The sequence below is a fragment of the Ranitomeya imitator genome, chromosome 4 (genome assembly GCF_032444005.1).
Source record: "Ranitomeya imitator isolate aRanImi1 chromosome 4, aRanImi1.pri, whole genome shotgun sequence".
Classification (NCBI taxonomy): Eukaryota; Metazoa; Chordata; class Amphibia; order Anura; family Dendrobatidae; genus Ranitomeya; species Ranitomeya imitator.
This window is the reverse complement of record NC_091285.1, coordinates 358,333,508-358,360,106: the sequence shown is the minus strand read 5'-3', so window position 1 is coordinate 358,360,106 and position 26,599 is coordinate 358,333,508.

The following is a 26,599-nucleotide window of genomic DNA, read 5'->3' as shown; positions in this document are numbered from 1 at the left end:
GAATAGGATACTGCAAGGGCTCCAAGAAAAACCCACAGCACCTAGCAAACTCCAAGTCCATCAAATTCAGGGCAGCGCCTGAATCCACAAATGCCATGACAGAATAGGATGACAAAGAGCAGATCAAAGTAACGGACAAAAGAGATTTCGACTGTACCGTACCAATGGTGGCAGACCTAGCGAACCGCTTAGTGCGCTTTGGACAATCGGAAATAGCATGAGTGGAATCACCACAGTAAAAACACAGCCCATTCCGACGTCTGTGTTCTTGCCGTTCAGCTCTGGTCAAAGTCCTATCACATTGCATAGGTTCAGGTTTATACTCAGATAATACCGTCAAATGGTGCACAGTTTTACGCTCACGTAAGCGTCGATCGATCTGAATGGCCAAAGACATAGACTCATTCAGACCAGCAGGCATAGGAAATCCCACCATGACATCCTTAAGGGCTTCAGAGAGACCCTTTCTGAAAATTGCTGCCAGCGCACATTCATTCCATTGAGTGAGCACAGACCACTTCCTAAACTTCTGACAAAATATCTCTACCTCATCCTGACCCTGACACAGAGCCAGCAAATTTTTCTCTGCCTGATCCACTGAATAAGGCCGGGGACACACACAACGTATAAAAAAACGGTCCGTTTTTGACGGACGAGAATCGCACAAATGTTACCAAAACAATGATCCGTGTGCAGTGCGAGGATGCGATTTTCTCGCATTAAATGATCCGTGTGACATCCGTGTGACATCCGTATGGCATCCGTATGGTGAGATTTTCTCACACACTTGCAAAATGAGCAAATAATGGCTGAGCCTTTCCTGTCACCTGCCCAATGCCTGAGAATTTCTCGCAAGTCACACTGATGGTCCGTGTGCTGTGCTATTTTTTCTCACCCCCATAGACTTTCATTGGCGATTCTCGGCCGAGAAACGCTGACAATCGCAGCATGCTGCGATTTCACTCGGATCCTGAATACGGCCGAGAAAATATCGGATGATGGGAGCTGCCCCATTGATTAACATTGGGACGAGTGCTATGCGATTTTTTATCGCCTTGCACTCGTCCGTATTACGGTCTAGTGTGACCCCGGCCTTAGGTTCATCATAAAGCAATCCGAGCGCCAGAAAAAAATGCATCAATATTACATAATGCAGGATCTCCTGGCGCAAGGGAAAATGCCCAGTCTTGAGGGTCGCCACGTAATAAAGAAATAATGATCTTAACTTGTTGTACTGGGTCACCAGAGGAGCGGGGTTTCAAAGCCAGAAACAGTTTGCAATTATTTTTGAAATTCAGAAACTTAGCTCTATCTCCAGAAAATAACTCAGGAATAGGAATTCTAGGTTCTAACATAGATTTCTGAACCATAATGTCTTGAATTTTTTGTACTCTTGCAGTGAGATTATCCACACAAGAAGACAGACCTTTAATGTCCATCACTACACCTGTGTCCTGAACCACCCAAATGTCTAGGGGAAAAGAAAGACAAAACACAGTGCAGAGAAGAAAAAAATGGTCTCAGAACTTCTCTTTTCCCTCTATTGAGAAGCATTAGTACTTTGGGCCTCCAGTACTGTTATGAACTGGTGATTCAGAAACACAATGAACCTGGTGGTTAAGAGCACACAAGTGACCTGATAGTTACTAATAACATAGGACAAGCTCTGAGACGTTGGAACTCTGCTGACCGCAATCCCTAATCCTATCACACCACACTAGAGGTAGCCGTGGAGCGCTCCTGACCAGACCTAGGCGCCTCGGGCACAGCCTGAGAAACTAGCTAGCCCTGAAGATAGAAAAATAAGCCTACCTTGCCTCAGAGAAATTCCCCAAAGGAAAAGGCAGCCCCCCACATATAATGACTGTGTTATGTTTGCTAATGACAGGTGTTATGAAGGCAATCCAGAAACACAGTGTGCTTAGCGATCAGAGCGCACACAGTGATCTGACAAATACCCAAAAATACAAGAACGAGCTCTGAGACGTGGAAACTCTGTAGACTGCACACCTGATCCTATCCTAAACACAACTAAAAGCGGCTGTGGATTGCGCCTAACAACTACCTAGGCAACTCGGCACAGCCTAAGAAACTAGCTAGCCTGAAGATAGAAAAATAGGCCTGACTTGCCCCAGAGAAATTCCCCAAAGGAAAAGGCAGCCCCCTGTTGTGAATTCTGTGGCTGAATTCACTCCTGTGGTCACAAGTGGTATTGCAGCCTCTGGGCTTCCTCCCTCAGGTGTTTTGGTGAGCTCGTTGGCTGCCTTGCTATTTAACTCCACCTGAGTCTGTCTTCCTTGCTCCTTGTCAATGTTCCAGTGTTGGATCTGAGCTACTGCATCTTTCCTGTGGCCTGCTGCTCTGCTAGATAAGTGTTACTTTGTTTTTGTTTCCGTTTTTTCTGTCCAGCTGTGCTATTCTCTTTTGCTGGAAGGTTTGAGACGCAAAGGGTGCACCGCCGTGCCGTTAGTTCGGCACGGTGGGTCTTTTTGCCCCCCTTTGCGTGGTTCTGCTTTAGGGTTTTTTGTAGACTGCATAGTTCTCTTTGCTATCCTTGCTCTGTCTAGAATATCGGGCCTCACTTTGCTGAATCTATTTCATTCCTACGTTTTGTCTTTTCATCTTGCTAACAGTCATTATATGTGGGGGGCTGCCTATTCCTTTGGGGTATTTCTCTGAGGCATGTCAGGCTTGTATTTCTATCTTCAGGCTAGTCAGCTCCTCAGGCAGTGCCGAGTTGCATAGGTAGTGTTAGGCGCAATCCACTGCTGCTTTTAGTTGTGTGAGGATAGGTTCAGGTATTGCAGTCTGCAGAGATTCCACGTCTCAGAGCTTGTTCTATTGTTTTTGGGTTATTGCCATATCACTGTATGTGCGCTGATTACTGCACACTGTGTTGCCTGATAGCACAGCATAACAGTACAAGGAGCCATAACCAATGATTCTCAATAGAGGGAAAAAAGAAGTCCTGACATCATTTTTTTTTTCCTCAGCTCTGTCTTCAGTTTTTTTTTTTTTTTCCCCTAGACATTAGAGTGCTTCAGGACACAGCTGTGGACATGGATATTCAGGCTCTGTGCTCCTCAATGGATAATCTCGTTATAAATGTACAAAAGATTCAAGATACAATTGATCAGAAATCTATGCTAGAACCAAGAATTCCTATTCCTGATTTGTTTTTTGGTGACAGAACTAAGTTCCTGAGCTTCAAAAATAATTGTAAGCTATTTCTGGCCTTGAAACCTCATTCTTCTGGTAATCCTATTCAACAGGTTTTGATTATTATTTCTTTTTTGCGCGGCGACCCACAGGACTGGGCGTTTTCTCTTGCGCCAGGAGACCCTGCATTGAGTAATGTTGATGCGTTTTTCCAGGCGCTTGGATTACTTTACGATGAGCCTAATTCAGTGGATCAGGCTGAGAAAAATTTGCTGGCTTTATGCCAGGGTCAGGATGATGTAGAAGTATATTGTCAGAAATTTAGGAAGTGGTCAGTACTCACTCTGTGGAATGAATCTGCACTGGCGGCTTGGTTCAGAAAGGGTCTCTCTGAAGCTCTTAAGGATGTCATGGTGGGATTTCCTATGCCTGCTGGTTTGAATGAGTCTATGTCCTTGGCTATTCAGATCGGTCGTCGCTTGCGCGAGCGTAAATCTGTGCACCATCTGGCGGTATTGTCTGAGAGTAAACCTGAGCCTATGCAGTGCGACAGGACTATGACTAAAGTTGAACGGCAAGAACACAGACGTCTGAACAGGCTGTGTTTCTACTGTGGTGATTCCACTCATGCTATTTCTAATTGTCCTAAGCGCACTAGGCGGTTCGATAGCTCTGCCGTCATTGGTACTGTACAGTCCAAATTCCTTCTGTCCATTACCTTGATATGCTCTTTGTCATCGTATTCTGTCATGGCGTTTGTGGATTCGGGCGCTGCCCTGAATCTGATGGATTTGGATTATGCTAAACGTTGTGGGTTTTTCTTGGAGCCTTTACGGTGTCCTATTCCGTTGAGAGGAATTGATGCTACACCTTTGGCCAAGAATAAACCTCAATACTGGGCCCAGCTGACCATGTGCATGGCTCCTGCACATCAGGAAGTTATTCGCTTTCTGGTACTGCATAATCTGCATGATGTGGTCGTGTTGGGGTTGCCATGGCTACAAACCCATAATCCAGTATTAGATTGGAACTCTATGTCGGTAACCAGCTGGGGTTGTCAGGGAGTACATGGTGATGTTCCATTTTTGTCTATTTCGTCATCCATTCCTTCTGATGTCCCAGAGTTCTTGTCTGATTATCAGGATGTATTTGAAGAGCCCAAGTCTGATGCCCTACCTCCGCATAGGGATTGTGATTGTGCTATCAATTTGATTCCTGGTAGTAAATTCCCTAAGGGTCGTTTATTTAATTTGTCCGTGCCTGAACACACCGCTATGCGCAGTTATGTGAAAGAATCCCTGGAGAAGGGACATATTCGCCCATCGTCATCACCATTGGGAGCAGGGTTCTTTTTTGTAGCCAAAAAGGATGGTTCGCTAAGACCGTGTATTGATTACCGCCTTCTTAATAAGATCACTGTTAAGTTTCAGTATCCCTTGCCATTGATATCTGACTTGTTTGCTCGGATTAAGGGGGCTAGTTGGTTTACTAAGATTGATCTTCGTGGTGCGTATAATCTGGTGAGAATCAGGCAAGGAGATGAATGGAAAACTGCATTCAATACGCCCGAGGGTCATTTTGAGTATCTGGTGATGCCGTTCGGACTTGCCAATGCTCCATCTGTTTTTCAGTCTTTTATGCATGACATTTTCCGTGAGTATCTGGATAAATTCCTGATTGTTTACTTGGATGACATTTTGATCTTCTCGGATGATTGGGAGTCTCATGTGAAGCAGGTCAGAATGGTTTTTCAGGTCCTGCGTGCTAATTCCTTGTTCGTGAAGGGATCAAAGTGTCTCTTCGGTGTGCAGAAAGTTTCATTTTTGGGGTTCATCTTTTCCCCTTCTACTATCGAGATGGATCCGGTTAAGGTCCAGGCCATCCAGGATTGGACTCAGCCGACATCTCTGAAAAGTCTGCAGAAATTCCTGGGCTTTGCTAATTTTTATCGTCGCTTCATCTGTAATTTTTCTAGCATTGCCAGACCATTGACCGATTTGACCAAGAAGGGTGCTGATTTGGTTAATTGGTCTTCTGCTGCCGTGGAAGCTTTTCAGGAGTTGAAGCGTCGTTTTTGCTGTGCCCCTGTGTTGTGTCAACCAGATGTTTCTCTTCCGTTCCAGGTCGAGGTTGATGCTTCTGAGATTGGAGCAGGGGCGGTTTTGTCACAGAGAGGTTCTGGTTGCTCAGTGTTGAAACCATGTGCTTTCTTTTCCAGGAAATTTTCTGCTGCTGAGCGTAATTATGATGTGGGCAACCGAGAGTTGCTGGCCATGAAGTGGGCATTCGAGGAGTGGCGTCATTGGCTTGAGGGAGCTAAGCATCGCGTGATGGTATTGACTGATCATAAGAATCTTACTTATCTCGAGTCTGCCAAGCGCTTGAATCCTAGACAGGCCCGTTGGTCATTATTTTTTGCTCGTTTTGATTTTGTGATTTCGTACCTTCCGGGCTCTAAAAATGTGAAGGCGGATGCTCTGTCTAGGAGTTTTGTGCCCGACTCTCCGGGGTTATCTGAGCCGGCGAGTATCCTCAAGGAAGGAGTCATTGTGTCTGCCATCTCTCCTGATTTGCGGAGAGTGTTGCAGAAATTTCAGGCTAATAAACCTGATCGTTGTCCGGCCGAGAAACTGTTCGTCCCTGATAGGTGGACTAGTAAAGTTATCTCTGAACTTCATTGTTCGGTGCTGGCTGGTCATCCAGGAATCTTTGGTACCACAGAGTTAGTGGCTAGATCCTTCTGGTGGCCATCTCTGTCACGGGATGTGCGTGCTTTTGTGCAGTCCTGTGGGATTTGTGCTAGGGCTAAGCCCTGCTGTTCACGTGCCAGTGGGTTGCTTTTGCCCTTGCCGGTCCCGAAGAGGCCTTGGACACATATTTCGATGGATTTCATTTCTGACCTTCCCGTTTCTCAAAAGATGTCGGTCATTTGGGTGGTCTGTGATCGCTTTTCTAAAATGGTCCATCTGGTGCCCTTGGTTAAATTGCCTTCCTCCTCTGATTTGGTGCCTTTGTTCTTCCAGCATGTGGTTCGTTTGCATGGCATTCCTGAGAATATTGTTTCTGACAGAGGTTCCCAGTTTGTCTCGAGGTTCTGGCGAGCCTTTTGTGGTAGGATGGGCATTGACCTATCTTTTTCCTCGGCCTTCCATCCTCAGACTAATGGCCAGACCGAACGAACCAATCAGACCTTGGAAACATATCTGAGATGTTTTGTTTCTGCTGACCAGGATGATTGGGTGTCATTTTTGCCGTTGGCTGAGTTCGCCCTTAATAATCGGGCCAGCTCGGCTACCTTGGTCTCTCCATTTTTCTGCAATTCTGGGTTCCATCCTCGTTTCTCTTCAGGACAGGTTGAGTCTTCGGACTGTCCTGGTGTGGATTTTGTGGTGGACAGGTTGCAGCAGATCTGGACTCAGGTAGTGGACAATTTGACCTTGTCCCAGGAGAAGGCTCAGCTTTTCGCTAATCGTAAACGCTGTGTGGGTCCCCGACTTCGTGTTGGGGATCTGGTTTGGTTATCTTCTCGTCATATTCCTATGAAGGTTTCCTCTCCTAAATTTAAACCTCGTTTTATTGGTCCGTATAGGATTTCTGAGATTCTCAATCCGGTGTCTTTTCGTCTGACCCTCCCAGACTCCTTTTCCATACATAATGTATTCCATAGGTCGTTGTTGAGAAGATACGTGGCACCTATGGTTCCATCTGTGGAGCCTCCTGCCCCTGTTTTGGTGGAGGGGGAATTGGAGTATATTGTGGAGAAAATTTTGGATTCTCGTGTCTCTAGACGGAAACTCCAGTATCTGGTCAAATGGAAGGGTTATGCTCAGGAGGATAATTCCTGGGTTTTTGCCTCTGATGTCCATGCCCCAGATCTTGTTCGTGCCTTTCATGTGGCTCATCCTGGTCGGCCTGGGGGTTCTGGTGAGGGTTCAGTGACCCCTCCTCAAGGGGGGGGTACTGTTGTGAATTCTGTGGCTGAATTCACTCCTGTGGTCACAAGTGGTATTGCAGCCTCTGGGCTTCCTCCCTCAGGTGTTTTGGTGAGCTCGTTGGCTGCCTTGCTATTTAACTCCACCTGAGTCTGTCTTCCTTGCTCCTTGTCAATGTTCCAGTGTTGGATCTGAGCTACTGCATCTTTCCTGTGGCCTGCTGCTCTGCTAGATAAGTGTTACTTTGTTTTTGTTTCCGTTTTTTCTGTCCAGCTGTGCTATTCTCTTTTGCTGGAAGCTCTGAGACGCAAAGGGTGCACCGCCGTGCCGTTAGTTCGGCACGGTGGGTCTTTTTGCCCCCCTTTGCGTGGTTCTGCTTTAGGGTTTTTTGTAGACTGCATAGTTCTCTTTGCTATCCTCGCTCTGTCTAGAATATCGGGCCTCACTTTGCTGAATCTATTTCATTCCTACGTTTTGTCTTTTCATCTTGCTAACAGTCATTATATGTGGGGGGCTGCCTATTCCTTTGGGGTATTTCTCTGAGGCAAGTCAGGCTTGTATTTCTATCTTCAGGCTAGTCAGCTCCTCAGGCAGTGCCGAGTTGCATAGGTAGTGTTAGGCGCAATCCACTGCTGCTTTTAGTTGTGTGAGGATAGGTTCAGGTATTGCAGTCTGCAGAGATTCCACGTCTCAGAGCTTGTTCTATTGTTTTTGGGTTATTGCCATATCACTGTATGTGCGCTGATTACTGCACACTGTGTTGCCTGATAGCACAGCATAACAGCCCCCCACATATAATGACTGTGAGTAAGATGAAAAGACAAAACGTAGGGATGAAATAGATTCAGCAAAGTGGGGCCCGATATTCTAGGACAGAGCGAGGACAGTAAAGCGAACTTTGCAGTCTGCAAAAAACCCTAAAGCAAAACCACGCAAAGGGGGCAAAAAAAAAAACCACCGTGCCGAACTAACGGCACGGCGGTACACCCTTTGCGTCTCAGAGCTTCCAGCAAAACAAAAGACAAGCTGGACAGAAAAAAGGCAACAAAAAAGCAAAAAGCACTTAGCTATACAGAGCAGCAGGTCACAGGAACAATCAGGAGAAGCTCAGATCCAACACTGAAACATAGACAAGGAGCAAGGATAGCAGCATCAGGCGGAGTTAAGTAATGAAGCAGTTAACGAGCTCACCAGAACACCTGAGGGAGGAAGGTCAGAAGCTGCAGTACCACTTGTGACCACAGGAGTGAATTCAGCCACAGAATTCACAACAGTACCCCCCCCTTGAGGAGGGGTCACCGAACCCTCACCAGAGCCCCCAGGCCGACCAGGATGAGCCGCATGAAAGGCACGAACAAGATCAGAAGCATGAACATCAGAGGCAAAAACCCAGGAATTATCTTCCTGAGCATAACCCTTCCATTTAACCAGATACTGGAGTTTCCGTCTAGAAACACGAGAATCCAAAATCTTCTCCACAATATACTCCAATTCCCCCTCCACCAAAACCGGGGCAGGAGGCTCAACAGATGGAACCATAGGTGCCACGTATCTCCGCAACAACGACCTATGGAATACATTATGTATGGAAAAGGAGTCTGGGAGGGTCAAACGAAAAGACACAGGATTGAGAACCTCAGAAATCCTATACGGACCAATAAAACGAGGTTTAAATTTAGGAGAGGAAACCTTCATAGGAATATGACGAGAAGATAACCAAACCAGATCCCCAACACGAAGTCGGGGACCCACACGGCGTCTGCGATTAGCGAAAAGTTGAGCTTTCTCCTGGGACAAGATCAAATTGTCCACTACCTGAGTCCAGATCTGCTGCAACCTATCCACCACAGAATCCACACCAGGACAGTCCGAAGACTCAACCTGTCCTGAAGAGAAACGAGGATGGAACCCAGAATTGCAAAAAAATGGAGAAACCAAGGTAGCCGAGCTGGCCCGATTATTAAGGGCGAACTCAGCCAACGGCAAAAAGGACACCCAATCATCCTGGTCTGCAGAAACAAAACATCTCAGATATGTTTCCAAGGTCTGATTGGTTCGTTCGGTCTGGCCATTAGTCTGAGGATGGAAAGCCGAGGAAAAGGATAGGTCAATGCCCATCCTACCACAAAAGGCTCGCCAAAACCTTGAAACAAACTGGGAACCTCTGTCAGAAACAATATTCTCAGGAATGCCATGCAACCGAACCACATGCTGAAAGAACAAAGGTACCAAATCAGAGGAGGAAGGCAATTTAGCCAAGGGCACCAGATGGACCATTTTAGAAAAGCGATCACAGACCACCCAAATGACTGACATCTTTTGAGAAACGGGAAGGTCAGAAATGAAATCCATCGAAATATGTGTCCAAGGCCTCTTTGGGACCGGCAAGGGCAAAAGCAACCCACTGGCACGAGAACAGCAGGGCTTAGCCCTAGCACAAATCCCACAGGACTGCACAAAAGTACGTACATCCCGTGACAGAGATGGCCACCAGAAGGATCTAGCCACTAACTCTCTGGTACCAAAGATTCCAGGATGACCAGCCAACACCGAACAATGAAGTTCAGAGATAAGTTTATTAGTCCACCTATCAGGGACGAACAGTTTCTCTGCTGGACAACGATCAGGTTTATTCGCCTGAAATTTTTGCAGCACCCGCCGCAAATCAGGGGAGATGGCAGACACAATGACTCCTTCCTTGAGGATACCCGCTGGCTCAGATAAACCCGGAGAGTCGGGCACAAAACTCCTAGACAGAGCATCCGCCTTCACATTTTTAGAGCCCGGAAGGTACGAAATCACAAAGTCGAAGCGGGCAAAAAATAACGACCAACGGGCCTGTCTAGGATTCAAGCGCTTAGCAGACTCGAGATAAGTCAAGTTCTTATGATCAGTCAATACCACCACGCGATGCTTAGCTCCTTCAAGCCAATGACGCCACTCCTCGAATGCCCACTTCATGGCCAGCAACTCTCGATTGCCCACATCATAATTACGCTCAGCGGGCGAAAACTTCCTGGAAAAGAAAGCACATGGTTTCATCACTGAGCAATCAGAACCTCTCTGTGACAAAACTGCCCCTGCTCCAATCTCAGAAGCATCAACCTCGACCTGGAACGGAAGAGAAACATCTGGCTGACACAACACAGGGGCAGAACAAAAACGACGCTTCAACTCCTGAAAAGCTTCCACAGCAGCAGAAGACCAATTAACCAAATCAGCACCCTTCTTGGTCAAATCGGTCAATGGTTTGGCAATGCTAGAAAAATTACAGATGAAGCGACGATAAAAATTAGCAAAGCCCAGGAACTTTTGCAGACTCTTCAGAGATGTCGGCTGAATCCAATCCTGGATGGCTTGGACCTTAACTGGATCCATCTCGATAGTAGAAGGGGTAAAGATGAACCCCAAAAATGAAACTTTCTGCACACCGAAGAGACACTTTGATCCCTTCACAAACAAAGAGTTAGCACGCAGGACCTGAAAAACCATTCTGACCTGCTTCACATGAGACTCCCAATCGTCTGAGAAGATCAAAATGTCATCCAAGTAAACAATCAGGAATTTATCCAGATACTCACGGAAGATGTCATGCATAAAAGACTGAAACACAGATGGAGCATTGGCAAGTCCGAACGGCATCACTAGATACTCAAAATGACCCTCGGGCGTATTGAATGCAGTTTTCCATTCATCTCCTTGCCTGATTCTCACCAGATTATACGCACCACGAAGATCTATCTTAGTGAACCAACTAGCCCCCTTAATCCGAGCAAACAAGTCAGATAACAATGGCAAGGGATACTGAAATTTAACAGTGATCTTATTAAGAAGGCGGTAATCAATACACGGTCTCAGCGAACCATCCTTCTTGGCTACAAAGAAGAACCCTGCTCCCAGTGGTGATGACGATGGGCGAATATGTCCCTTCTCCAGGGATTCCTTCACATAACTGCGCATAGCGGCGTGTTCGGGCACGGATAAATTAAATAATCGACCTTTAGGGAATTTACTACCAGGAATCAAATTGATAGCACAATCACAATCCCTATGCGGAGGTAGAGCATCGGACTTGGGCTCTTCAAATACATCCTGATAATCAGACAAGAACTCTGGGACCTCAGAAGGGGTGGATGACGAAATCGACAAAAATGGAACATCACCATGTACCCCCTGACAACCCCAGCTGGATACCGACATGGAATTCCAATCCAATACTGGATTATGGGTTTGTAGCCATGGCAACCCCAACACGACCACATCATGCAGATTATGCAACACCAGAAAGCGAATAACTTCCTGATGTGCAGGAGCCATGCACATGGTCAGCTGGGCCCAGTATTGAGGTTTATTCTTGGCCAAAGGTGTAGCATCAATTCCTCTCAATGGAATAGGACACCGCAAAGGCTCCAAGAAAAACCCACAACGTTTAGCATAATCCAAATCCATCAGATTCAGGGCAGCGCCCGAATCCACAAACGCCATGACAGAAAACGACGACAAAGAGCATATCAAGGTAATGGACAGAAGGAATTTGGACTGTACAGTACCAATGACGGCAGACCTAGCGGACCGCTTAGTGCGCTTAGGACAATCAGAAATAGCATGAGTGGAATCACCACAGTAGAAACACAGACCATTCAGACGTCTGTATTCCTGCCGTTCAACTCTAGTCATAGTCCTATCGCACTGCATAGGCTCAGGTTTAACCTCAGGCAGTACCGCCAAATGGTGCACAGATTTACGCTCGCGCAAGCGTCGACCGATCTGAATGGCCAAAGACAAAGACTCATTCAAACCAGTAGGCATAGGAAATCCCACCATGACATCCTTAAGAGCCTCAGAGAGACCCTTTCTGAACAAAGCTGCCAGCGCAGATTCATTCCACTGAGTGAGTACTGACCATTTCCTAAATTTCTGACAATATACTTCTATATCATCCTGACCCTGGCACAAAGCCAGCAAATTTTTCTCAGCCTGATCCACTGAATTAGGCTCATCGTACAGCAATCCGAGCGCCAGGAAAAACGCATCGACACTACTCAATGCAGGGTCTCCTGGCGCAAGAGAAAATGCCCAGTCTTGAGGGTCGCCGCGCAAAAAAGAAATAATAATCAAAACCTGTTGAATAGGATTACCAGAAGAATGAGGTTTCAAGGCCAGAAATAGCTTACAATTATTTTTGAAACTTAGAAACTTAGTTCTATCTCCAAAAAACAAATCAGGAATAGGAATTCTTGGTTCTAACATAGATTTCTGATCAATAGTATCTTGAATTTTTTGTACATTTATAACGAGATTATCCATTGAAGAGCACAGACCCTGAATATCCATGTCCACACCTGTGTCCAGAATCACCCAAATGTCTAGGGGGAAAAAAAAAAAGTGAACACAGAGCAGAAAAAAAAAAAAATGATGTCAGAACTTTTTCTTTCCCTCTATTGAGAATCATTAGTTGGGCTCCTTGTACTGTTATGTTTGCTAATGACAGGTGTTATGAAGGCAATCCAGAAACACAGTGTGCTTAGCAATCAGAGCGCACACAGTGATCTGACAAATACCCAAAAATACAAGAACGAGCTCTGAGACGTGGAAACTCTGTAGACTGCACACCTGATCCTATCCTAAACACAACTAAAAGCGGCTGTGGATTGCGCCTAACAACTACCTAGGCAACTCGGCACAGCCTAAGAAACTAGCTAGCCTGAAGATAGAAAAATAGGCCTGACTTGCCCCAGAGAAATTCCCCAAAGGAAAAGGCAGCCCCCCACATATAATGACTGTGAGTAAGATGAAAAGACAAAACGTAGGGATGAAATAGATTCAGCAAAGTGGGGCCCGATATTCTAGGACAGAGCGAGGACAGTAAAGCGAACTTTGCAGTCTGCAAAAAACCCTAAAGCAAAACCACGCAAAGGAGGCAAAAAAAAAACCCACCGTGCCGAACTAACGGCACGGCGGTACACCCTTTGCGTCTCAGAGCTTCCAGCAAAACAAAAGACAAGCTGGACAGAAAAAAGGCAACAAAAAAGCAAAAAGCACTTAGCTATACAGAGCAGCAGGTCACAGGAACAATCAGGAGAAGCTCAGATCCAACACTGAAACATAGACAAGGAGCAAGGATAGCAGCATCAGGCGGAGTTAAGTAATGAAGCAGTTAACGAGCTCACCAGAACACCTGAGGGAGGAAGGTCAGAAGCTGCAGTACCACTTGTGACCACAGGAGTGAATTCAGCCACAGAATTCACAACAGACTGTGAGTAAAGATGAAAACAGAAACACAGAGATGAAATAGGTTTTAGCAAAGTGAGGCCCGACTTACTGAATAGACCGAGGATAGGAAAGATAGCTTTGCGGACAGCACAAAAACCTACAAACAACCACGCAGAGGGCACAAAAAGACCCTCCGTACCGGCTAACGGCACAGAGGTGCTCCCTCTGCGTCCCAGAGCTTCCAGCAAGCAAGAAAAACCAATATAGCAAGCTGGACAGAAAAAATAGCAAACAAAAGTAACACAAGCAGAACTTAGCTTATGCAGGGCAGACAGGCCACAAGAACGATCCAGGAGAGAGCAAGACCAATACTGGAACATTGACTGGAGGCCAGGAACAAAGAACTAGGTGGAGTTAAATAGAGCAGCACCTAACGACTTAACCTCGTCACCTGAGGAAGGAAACTCAGAAGCCGCAGCCCCACTCACATCCACCAGAGGAAGCTCATAGACAGAACCAGCCGAAGTACCACTCATGACCACAGGAGGGAGCTTGACCACAGAATTCACAACACCTAACATGTTGATCCAGAGGAAGGCAAAAAAAACCCATGTGGCAAAGAGTAAGCTCCACATTGGGGAAAAAAATTCCTTCCCGACTCCACATACGGCAATCAGACTAGTTCCCTGGATTAACGCCCTATCAAGGAATCTAGTGTATATACCCTGTAACATTATACTTTTCCAGAAATGTATCCAGTCCCCTCTTAAATTTAAGTAATGAATCACTCATTACAACATCATACGGCAGAGAGTTCCATAGTCTCACTGCTCTTACAGTAAAGAATCCGCGTCTGTTATTATGCTTAAACCTTTTTTCCTCCAAACGTAGAGGATGCCCCCTTGTCCCTGTTTCAGGTCTATGATTAAAAAGATCATCAGAAAGGTCTTTGTACTGTCCCCTCATATATTTATACATTAACATAAGATCACCCCTTAGTCTTCGTTTTTCCAAACTAAATAGCCCCAAGTGTAATAACCTATCTTGGTATTGCAGATCCCCCAGTCCTCTAATAACCTTGGTCGCTCTTCTCTGCACCCGCTCCAGTTCAGCTATGTCTTTCTTATACACCGGAGACAAGAACTGTGCACAGTATTCTAAGTGTGGTCGAACAAGTGACTTGTATAGAGGTAAAATTATGTTCTCCTCATGAGCATCTATGCCTCTTTTAATGCATCCCATTATTTTATTTGCCTTTGTAGCAGCTGCCTGACACTGGCCACTAAATATGAGTTTGTCATCCACCCATACACCCAGGTCTTTTTCATTGACGGTTTTGCCCAGAGTTTTAGAATTAAGCACATAATTATACATCTTATTACTTCTACCCAAGTGCATGACCTTACATTTATCCCCATTAAAGCTCATTTGCCATTTATCAGCCCAAGCTTCTAGTTTACATAAATCATCCTGTAATATAAAATTGTCCTCCTCTGTATTGATTACCCTGCAGAGTTTAGTGTCATCTGCAAATATTGAAATTCTACTCTGAATGCCCCCTACAAGGTCATTAATAAATATGTTAAAAAGAAGAGGGCCCAATACTGACCCCTGTGGTACCCCACTGCTAACCGCTACCCAGTCCGAGCATGCTCCATTAATAACCACCCTTTGTTTCCTATCCCTGAGCCAGCTCTCAACCCACTTACACATATTTTCCCCTATCCCCATTATTCTCATTTTATGTATCAACCTTTTGTGTGGCACCGTATCAAAAGCTTTTGAAAAGTCCATATACACTACATCTACTGGGTTCCTTTGGTCCAGTCCGGAACTTACCTCTTCATAGAAACTGATCAAATTAGTCTGACATGAACGGTCCCTAGTAAACCCGTGCTGATCCTGGGTCATGAGGTTATTCCTCTTCAGATACTCCTGTATATCATCCCTTAGAATGTCCTCCAGGATTTTACCCACAGTAGAGGTTAAGCTTACTGGCCTATAGTTTCCGAGTTCAGTTTTTGTTCCCTTTTTGAATATTGGCACCACATTTGCTATACGCCAGTCCTGTGGTACAGACCCTGATATTATGGAGTCTTTAAAGATTAAAAATAATGGTCCATCAATGACTGTACTTAATTCCTGCAGTACTCGAGGGTGTATCCCATCCGGGCCCAGAGATTTGTCAATTTTAGTGATTTTTAGACGCCGCCGCACTTCCTGCTGGGTTAAGCAGGTGACATTTAATGGGGAATTTTTATCACTAGTCATTTTGTCTGCCATGGGATTTTCTTGTGTAAATACTGATGAAAAAAAGTCATTTAGCATATTGGCTTTTTCCTCATCCTCATCCACCATTTCACCCAGACTATTTTTAAGGGGGCCAACACTATCATTTTTTAGTTTCTTACTATTTATGTAGTTAAAGAATATTTTAGGATTATTTTTACTCTCTCTGGCAATGAGTCTCTGTGTCTCAATCTTTGCTGCCTTGATTTGCTTTTTACAGAATTTATTTAATTTTTTGTATTTATTTAATGCCTCATCACTACCTACTTCCGTTAATTCTCTAAATGCTTTCTTTTTGTCACTTATTGCGCCCCTTACAGCTCTATTTAGCCATATTGGTTTCCTCCTATTTCTAGTATGTTTATTCCCATACGGTATATACTGTGCACAGGTCCTATCCAGGATGCTAATAAATGTCTCCCATTTTCTTTGTGTATTTTTGTGTCTCAGGATATCGTCCCATTTAATTGCACCAAGATCCTCTCTCATCCGTTGGAAATTTGCCCTCCTGAAGTTTAGTGTCCTTGTAACCCCTCTATTACACATCTTTTTAAAGGATACATGAAAACTTATTATTTTGTGATCGCTATTTCCCAAGTAACCCCCAACCCTTATATTTGCTATGCGGTCTGGCCTGTTGGTTAATATTAGGTCTAGCAGTGCCCCCCTTCTTGTTGGGTCCTGAACCAGCTGTGAAAGGTAATTGTCTCTCACAGTTGTCAAAAACCGATTACCTTTGCTGGAACTGCAGATTTCTGTTCCCCAATCTATTTCAGGGTAGTTGAAGTCCCCCATAATAATGACTTCTCATTGAGTCGCAGTTTCATCTATTTGCTTTACGAGGATATTCTCCATTGCTTCCATTATTTTTGGAGATTTATAACAAACCCCTATCAGTAATTTATTATTTTTTCCCCCTCCCCTTATCTCCACCAACAGGGATTCTACATTTTCATTAAATTCACCTATATTATCACGCAGGATGGGTTTTAAGGATGATTTTACATATAGACACACCCCTCCCCCTCGCTTATCTGTACGGTCATTTCTGAACAGACTATAGCCCTGCAAGTTAACAGCCCAGTCATGGCTCTCATCCAGCCACGTTTCAGATATCCCCACCATGTCATAATTATGCTCCAACAACATTAGTTCTAATTCGTCCATTTTGTTGGCGAGGCTTCTGGCATTAGTATACATGCACTTGATGTTCCTCTCTGTACCTCTACTCTTTCTTAAATTAACTGTTCTAACCCCACCTCCCATGCCACCGCCACCCCCAACTTCCTTATTTGTGCCCAGGTCTCTGTCTGCACTATCTTGCCCTCCTATAAATTGAATACCCTCCCCCCAATCCCTAGTTTAAACACTCCTCCAACCTTCTAGCCATTTTCTCCCCCAGCACAGCTGCACCTTCCCCATTGAGGTGCAGTCCATCCCTAGCGTAGAGCCTGTAGCCAACTGAGAAGTCGGCCCAGTTCTGCAGGAACCCAAACCCCTCCTTCCCACACCAATTCTTGAGCCACTTATTAACCTCCCTAATCTCCCATTGCCTCTCTGGCGTGGCACGTGGTACCGGCAGTATTTCGGAGAATACCACGTTGGAGGTTCTTGCTTTCAGCTTGCAGCCTAATTCCCTGAAATCATCTTTAAGGACCTTCCACCTACCTCTAACTTTGTGATTTGTGCCAATGTGCACCATGACCGCTGGGTCCTCACCAGCCCCTCCCAGTAATCTGTCCACCCGATCAGCGATGTGTCGGACTCGAGCGCCAGGTAGGCAGCACACCGTTCGACGATCCCTGTCTTTGTGACAGATTGCCCTATCTGTTCCCCTAATAATTGAGTCCCCCACTACCAGCACCTGTCTGGCCTGCCCTGCTCTCCTATTTCCCTCCTTACTGGAGCAGTCACTCCCCCGGCTTTCAGAGGACATGCCTGGCTGCAGCAGTGCTACCCCTGTACTGGCACCCCCCTCATCTGCCAACTTAGCAAATTTATTGGGGTGTTCCAGATCAGGACTAGCCTCCCTGGCACTCTTCCCTCTACCCCGCTTCCTAACTGTCACCCAGCTTGCTACTTCACCGTCCTGCAGCTCCATCCCACCATCCCCCCCCTCATCTGTCCCATTGAGCGTCTGCTCCGTGAGCAGAAGACTCCTCTCCATATTGTCAATGGATCTCAGTGTTGCCAGCTGCACATTTAGAGTCAGAATCTGGGTTTCCAAATGCACAACGTGCTCACATCTCGCACAGCAGTATGCACCCTCGATCGGCTGCTCAAGGACTGCATACATGTGGAAAGATGTGCACTGGATGGCATTAACAATCGTGGAGCACATTTCCTAATGGGGATTGCACCAGACAGAAAATTTAAATTATAAAAAAAAAAAAAAATACAAAGTATTAATACAAAACAGACAGCAATTCAGTAATTCCTCCCTTGGAAACTCCCTGACTCCAAAGTCACTGAATCACAAGTCACATTTACCGCCGTCCACACTTACGCTCTGGTCACACTCAGCTCGCTCACACTCGCTATGCTGAAGATTTAAAGATTTTATTTTTTTTTAGTTCCCCTCAACAGCAATCAACCTTGCTGGTCAAATGCACTTCCAAAAAAAAAAGTGCCGTTGCTCCCAATAGAAGTCCTATTTGACTGGATTGCCATGGACCTTGTCAGGCCCTTTGGTTAAGTCTGCCATGGGGCACCAATACGTCCTGGTGGTGATGGACTATGCAACACAGAATCTGAAGGCGGTACCACTGAGAAACTCCTCCACCAGGAGTATAGCCCGAGAGCTAGTTCATATTTTTTCCTGGACTGGCCTCTCAAAGGAGATCCTGACAGACCAAGGAACTCCCTTTTTGTCTAGAGTGATGAGGGAGTTGTGTAAAGCTTTCCAGATTACTGGGTGGCTGTGCTGGACATTATATTGTCTGCAGTCTATGGAGAACATTATACTATGTTGATGGCTGTGGTAACCATCATACTGTATGGGATGCTTATGGGAAACATGATACTGTATGGGGGCTGTGCGGTCCTCATACTGTACAAGGGGCTTTGGTGGACATCACACTTTTTATAGGGACCTGTGGTGTACAGAGTGACAAAATTGAGCCGTCTGCTTTTCCGCTCATTGCACACATTTCTGTGATTGGATACTTACATTTACTATCCAATCACAGCTATCAGACAGGCATACAGGGATGGTGTCATTGATCCATACATCTCTTCACAATCTTTCAAATGTCACAACATCTGGAGGGTTCATCAGCTGGGGTCAGTGCTGGTATTGTCCCTGGCTGTTCCAGCACCGCCCCCGGCAATCACTGCAGGAGCTCAGCCACTAGCAGTGCCGAGCTCCTGCAGTGATCAGTTGTGCAGCACCTCCTGCACGATTATGCTGTGATTGGTCAGTCAAATTGACTGACCGATCACAGGGGCCTGAGTGCAGGGACCCATGCCATGGGGTGGGGCGAACTCGGCTTCAGGAAAATGGCCACCGCGATCTCCATCTGCGCACGCGTAGCATCCCGCGGCCATTTTCCTGAAGCCCCGGGCAGCAGAGGACTCCATCTGCGCATGCGCGGCCTCAGGAAGATGGCCGCCCCCACGATTACCAGGGAAATAGCGCCGATCGTGCGTTTTTTCTTCACCTGCGCAGTGGATTCAGCAGTTGGGCATGCGCAAACCACTATGCCACCAACGGAAAGATATGCAAGATCTGGGGGAAGAAACAGCGATGTCACCACGCCCATATGACCAGACCAGCCTGATTGACAGGCGATAACGGCGACTTTGGTAAGGTATTTCGGCACCATAGGTGGGGAATCAGGGTACACAAAATACACTATAGTAACGCACAGCTCAGGCCCTATTTAACAGTATTTTTATCTCATACTGAAAAAACGGGGTGACAGGTTCCCTTTAAAATATGGTACTTGTAAGTGAAATTAGTTGCCATACACATTGTGTCCACTAGATGTCACTCTGCTCCACAAATATCTTGTAGCTTTTCCACAGTAATGTCACTAATTTCATTTCTCTACCAGAAGAAAATATGTATTTATTTTGTAACTAAACACTTGAGTTAAAAAAAAAGACAAACTAAAGATCTTAAAAAATATAAATAAAGAGAAGTGTATCAAAATAGGTGGAAATGAAGTGGAGCAGTTATCCAAAGCTGCCAATCAGATTCTACCTCACGTACTATAGAAACCCTTAGAAAAATGAAAGCAGAAATGTGTTTCACTTTTATGGGAAATGTCTCCACTTTTCTCTTGCATCAGTTTTGATTCATCTTCTACATAACTCACTAAAGGAGTATTCTCGTAGTAGGTATAATAATAATAATAATATTAGCAAATACCTCCATTTAGAAATGTAGTAGAGTTTTTTCTGATTCTCTGTCTTTTTCCACATGTGCAGGCATTGCAGGACCTTAGGTATCCATGGTTACAGCCAAGAGCAACAAGCTAACTGCTACTATATCAGAGATCGTAACCATGGATACCTAAGGTCCTGCAATGCCTGCACATGAGGAAAGAGACAAAGAATCAGAAAAACTATACTACATTTCTAATTAAAGATATTTGCTGCTATTATTATTATTATTATTATTATTATTATTATTATTATACCTACTACATATTGGGATAGGATCTAGGGGATGGCAAAACCCCTTTAATGTACTACGACATACATCTTTATCTTATGTCACTAATCCTGGGTTCACATTGCGTTAACAGCATTAATGGGCTGCTGTTAACGCAAGTGCCGATTTGTCATCGCACTAGAGCAGATAGAGCTAGCAGATGATCTATCTGCGCTAGCAGTGATGGACCCAGAAATGCTGCAGCCCGCGTCCCAGGGTCCGTCACTCAATGACGGCACATCGCTAGCGCACGCCCATTGTGGGCGTGCGCTAGCGATGCGTTCGACATAGAACTCAATGGCGGCGTTAACGGACTGCGTTACACCGCGTTATGCCACGGCGTAACGTAGTCCGTCTAACGGATGCCTATAACGCAATGTGAACCCAGCCTAAGGAAGGTATGTAGATGGCTGTGGAGCTGAGGCTGCTTCACACCAGGCAGATGCCGCCTGTGCTGCAGAGCCAACATCTGCTTGTAACGGCAACAACTGAAGTGCGCGCAGATTGCTGCAGTTTAATCAATGAAATACTGCTGCCAATCTGACAACAGCTTTCAGTTGAATCTGTAAGGAGGTTTTTGCTATATAATCTAACAGCATCATAATACAGGGCAAGAAGGCATGTGATGGATCACTTAATGGACTGGTTGGTGTAGTTTTGATAAATTCCTTATTTTTTCTCTAGTAGATGTAGATCTGTGTATAACCCCACCCATACCCCTAATTGGCAGCTTCACATTTTAATGTTACGTAACTTTTGTAATTTTTGTTGAAAAAAAATATATATATAGTCCAGGAGAATCCCAGGGAACCCCCCAGTACCTGGGGCTGGTACAACTGAGATAAAAGGATATATCAGGAGGGCTGGACCTCATTAAAGACAGCACTCCACTCATAATCCCGAAAGGGTGCAGATTACCTAGAAAAACTGAACATAAAGGGATTAATTCTAATGGCCAAAAAGTGCTGACCAGGCCATGCTCTACTTAGCTTCTAAAGGTACCTTCACACATAACGATATTGTTAACGATATCATTGCTATTTGTGACGTAGCAACGATATCGTTAATGAAATCGTTATGTGTGACAGCGACCAACGATCAGGCCCCTGCTGGGAGATCGTTGGTCGCTGAAGAAAGTCCAGAACTTTATTTCGTCGCTGGACTCCCTGGAGACATCGCTGGATCGGCGTGTGTGACACCGATCCAGCGATATCTTCACTGGTAACCAGGGTAAACATCGGGTAACTAAGCGCAGGGCCGCGCTTAGTAACCCGATGTTTACCCTGGTTAGCATGCTAAAAGTAAAAAAAAACAAACACTAGATACTTACCTACAGCCGTCTGTCCTCCAGCGCTGTGCTCTGCACTCCTCCTGTACTGGCTGTGAGCCGGAAAGCAGAGCGGTGACGTCACCGCTCTGCTTTCCGGCTCACAGACAGTACAGGAGGAGAGCAGAGAAGCAGAGCGCAGCGCTGGAGGACAGACAGCTGTAGGTAAGTATCTAGTGTTTGTTTTTTTTTACTTTTAGCATGGTAACCAGGGTAAACATCGGGTTACTAAGCGCGGCCCTGCGCTTAGTTAACCGATGTTTACCCTGGTTATCGGCATCGTTAGTCGCTGGAGAGCGGTCTGTGTGACAGCTCTCCAGCGACCAAACAGCGACGCTGCAGCGATCCGGATCGTTGTCAGTATCGCTGCAGCGTCGCTTAATGTGAAGGGGCCTTAAGATCAGATGTGTTCAGGGTGATGTGGCCATAAATAAAACATATACATAGAATGTTTTGAAGTCAGTAAACTTTCAAAAAGAACATTTTCTTGTATAAGGTGAGCCCTCAGAACAATAATAATTTTACTTCTATAGTGCCAACATATTCCGCAGCACTTTGCATTATAGAGGGGACTTGTACAGGCAATAGAAATTACAGCATCAGGGCCACCATCAGGGCATTACAGCCATTACTACAGTATGGGGCCCGGTGATGAGGAGCAAAAAGGGTGGCCCGGGCACGCTGGCAGCCCGGTCCGCACTCCGCTCGGGCCCCCTGACATTTTATTCAGGCTGCCGAACGCCAACAACACTGTGGTGTAACAGAGACACCCACAGTGCTGTAAATGCAGCGGAAATGAGCGCTGTAGCTTTAAGCCGCCGCCTGCAGCCCGGGCCCGATGCATTATGGTCCAGTTCGTGACGTCACATGCTGCCCTGCTCCACTTCCTCATTCCGGAGCAGAGTAGCGTGCGGTGTGCCACGTGGCTGCGCACGGCGGAGCAGAAGTGGCAGCGGGGGACCACCCGGGGGAGGAAGAATGCTGGAGACATGGGGGAGGGTATGAGGAAGAATGCTGGAGACACGGAGGGGGAGGAAGAATTCTGGAGACACGGGGGGTATGAGGAAGAATGCTGGAGACACGGAGGGGGAGTAAGAATGCTGGAGACGCTGGGGGCAGAATCCTGGAGACACTGGGGCAGAATCCTGGAGACACTGGGGGCAGAATGCTGGAGACACTGGGGGCAGAATGCTGGAGACACTGGGGGCAGAATGCTGGAGACACTGGGGGCAGAATGCTGGGGGCAGAATCCTGGAGATGCTGGGGGCAGAATCCTGGAGACACTGGGGGCAGAATTCTGGAGATGCTGGGGGCAGAATCCTGGAGACACTGGGGGCAGAATGCTGGAGACACTGGGGGCAGAATACTGGGGGCAGAATCCTGGAGATGCTGGGGGCAGAATCCTGGAGACACTGGGGGCAGAATCCTGGAGACACTGGGGGGCAGAATCCTGGAGACACTGGGGGCAGAATGCTGGAGACACTGGGGGCAGAATTCTGGGGCAGAATGCTGGAGACACTGGGGCAGAATGCTGGAGACACTGGGGGCAGAATGCTGGAGACACTGGGAGCAGAATAGAAATACGGGCATGATTGGAGAAACGGGGCAAGATGAAAGACATGGTGGCAGGATTGGAAACACTGGGGGCAGGATTGGAGACAGATCGTACAGGATCATGGGGCAGGATGGATATTATGGAGACAGATGGGGCAGGATGGCTACTCATGAGGGCAGGATGTGAAAACATATGGCTGAGCCAGAGATGAGACACACAGGGGCCAGGATGGGGAATATTGTTACCATAGGGGCTAATTAAAGGGATATTATTACTGCAGGGACGTATTTACTTTATTTTTTGAAGATATGGGGGGGGCGGTCCTGTTACTGTGCAGAGTGATACTATGTTGTCTTTTTTTCATGTGGTGTAATGTAGAAGTTGGGAAAAATTAAGTAATGTGTTCTGCAAGCGGAGCTTGAGATAACTGTTATTTCCTACAGAGACTAGCCCTGGCTGGAAGAAGTGACGGCGGTCTGTGCTGGATGAAAGTTGAAAGATTGAAGACTTCACCTAGTTACGTCACTGGTGAGTCAGTGTGTTACCTATACACTGACACTATACACTGTAAACTACATACAGAGCTCCTGTGTAAAATGTCACCAGTGATCACTGTATTACCTATACATTATATACAGAGCTCCTGTATATAAAACCACCAGTGATCACTATTATATGTACACAGACACTGCATACTAAGTACAGATCTCCTGTGTATAATGGCACTTATGGTGATAGTATTGTGGTTTTTTTTTTATTACTGAACAGTATTGTAGTATTCAGTCACTATGTGGTGGTAATATGTGGTCTGGACATGGTGTTGCAGTATTTGTCCCTTGTATGTGCTATTTGGTCACTTTGTGGTGGTAATATGTGGTCTGGTCATAGTGTAGCGGTATTTGTTCCTTGTATGTGATATTATTTGATCACTGTGGTGGTAATATGGTGTCTGATCATGGTGCGGTGGTATTTGTTCTTTGTATGTGATATTATTCGGTCACTGGTGGTAATATGTGGTCTGGACATGGTGTAGCGGTATTTGTTCCTTGTATGTGAGATTATTGGTCATTTTAAAAATTGAAAAATAAATAAAAATATACCTAAACTGTATTGCATATTTTAACAAATATTTAATAGGTTACAGCAGAGTAGGGCCCGGCCAAAAGGGTCTACTGTGTTATGGTAGCGGCTTAAAAAATCTTTTGGCCAAAACAAAAGCTGCCGGCTATATGTGTGATCTGGTGATGGGAACTGTTAATGTGCGATAGATGAGAAGTGGAGTTTTTCCAAGAGAGAGCGGGGGTACTGTGGACAGTTCGAGGGGTGGAGGCGGGGCTGGGGTGGAGCCTGGGCGGACTCTCAAGGGGGCCCCAAAAAATTTGCCTGTATAGTGCCCCGAAATTTCTAGTCGCAGCCCTGTACAGTATAACAATAAACACAATTCAAAACAGATTCCAAGAGGAATGAGGGCCCTGCTCACAAGCTTACAATCTATGAGGAAAAGGGGAGACACACGAGAGGTGGATGGTAACAATTGCTTTCATTGTTTGGACCAGCCATAATTTAAGAATCGGGTGTTCATGTAATGCTGCATGAACCAGTTAAGGCTGGTTTCACATTGGCGTTTTTTGGGGTGCGTTTTTGCGGTAAAAAACGCAAAAAAAACGCATGGTGAAAAAACACATGTAAACGCGTGTAAACGCTGCGTTTTTTTGACGCATGCGTTTTTGCATGTGGTGAAAAAAACGCGGTGTTTTGACGCGTTTACATGCGTTTTTACATGCGTTTGCGTTTTTTAAACGCATGCTGAGAAATGTGTGACAGCTGCCAATCATCAAAATAAAGTAAAAAACCCACTATAAACAGAAATAGTTAGGGTTAGGGTTAGGGGTAGGGTTAGGGGTAGGGATCATAACCCTAACCCTAACCCTAAAGGGATCCTACCCCTAACCCTACCCCTAACCCTAAGGGATCCTAACCCTAACCCTACCCCTAACCCTACCCCTAACCCTAACCCTAAGGGATCCTAACCCTAACCCTACCCCTAACCCTACCCCTAACCCTAAGGGATCCTAACCCTAACCCTACCCCTAACGCTAACCCTACCCCTAACCCTAACCCTAAGGGATCCTAACCCTAACCCTACCCCTAACCCTACCCCTACCCCTAACCCTAACCATAAAGGGATTAGGGTTAGGGTTAGGATCCCTTAGGGTTAGGGGTAGGGTTAGGGGTAGGGTTAGGGGTAGGGTTAGGGGTAGCATCCCTTAGGGTTAGGGGTAGGGTTAGGGTTAGGGGTAGGGTTAGGATCCCTTAGGGTTAGGGGTAGGGTTAGGGTTAGGGGTAGGGTTAGGGGTAGGGTTAGGTTCCCTTTATCACCTGTTATGAAAGGTAATTCAGTACTACAATGGACATAGCGGTCAGAGCACAAACAGTGATCTGACAATAACCCAAAATCATAGAACGAGCTCTGAGACGTGGGAACTCTGCAGACCGCAATCCCTAATCCTCTCCAAACAACACTAGAGGCAGCCGTGGATTGCGCCTAACTCTGCCTAGGCAACTCGGCACAGCCTGAGAAACTAACTAGCCTGAAGATAGAAAATAAGCCTACCTTGCCTCAGAGAAATACCCCAAAGGAAAAGGCAGCCCCCCACATATAATGACTGTGAGTTAAGATGAAAAGACAAACGTAGAGATGAAATAGATTCAGCAAAGTGAGGCCCGACTTTCTTAACAGATCGAGGATAGAAAAGGTAACTTTGCGGTCTACACAAAACCCTAAAGAAAACCACGCAAAGGGGGCAAAAAGACCCTCCGTACCGAACTAACGGCACGGAGGTACACCCTTTGCGTCCCAGAGCTTCCAGCAACAAATTAGACAAGCTGGACAGAAAAAATAGCAAACAAATAGCAAAGAAGAACTTAGCTATGCAGAGCAGCAGGCCACAGGAATGATCCAGGGAAAAGCAAGTCCAACACTGGAACATTGACAGGAAGCCAGGATCAAAGCACTAGGTGGAGTTAAGTAGAGAAGCACCTAACGACCTCACCAGATCACCTGAGGGAGGAAACTCAGAAGCCGCAGTACCACTTCCCTCCACCAACAGAAGCTCACAGAGAGAATCAGCAGAAGTACCACTTGTGACCACAGGAGGGAGCTCTGCCACAGAATTCACAACAGTACCCCCCCTTGAGGAGGGGTCACCGAACCCTCACCAGAGCCCCCAGGCCGACCAGGATGAGCCACATGAAAGGCACGAACAAGATCGGGAGCATGGACATCAGAGGCAAAAACCCAGGAATTATCTTCCTGAGCATAACCCTTCCATTTAACCAGATACTGGAGTTTCCGTCTAGAAACACGAGAATTCAAAATCTTCTCCACAATATACTCCAATTCCCCCTCCACCAAAACCGGGGCAGGAGGATCAACAGATGGAACCATAGGTGCCACGTATCTCCGC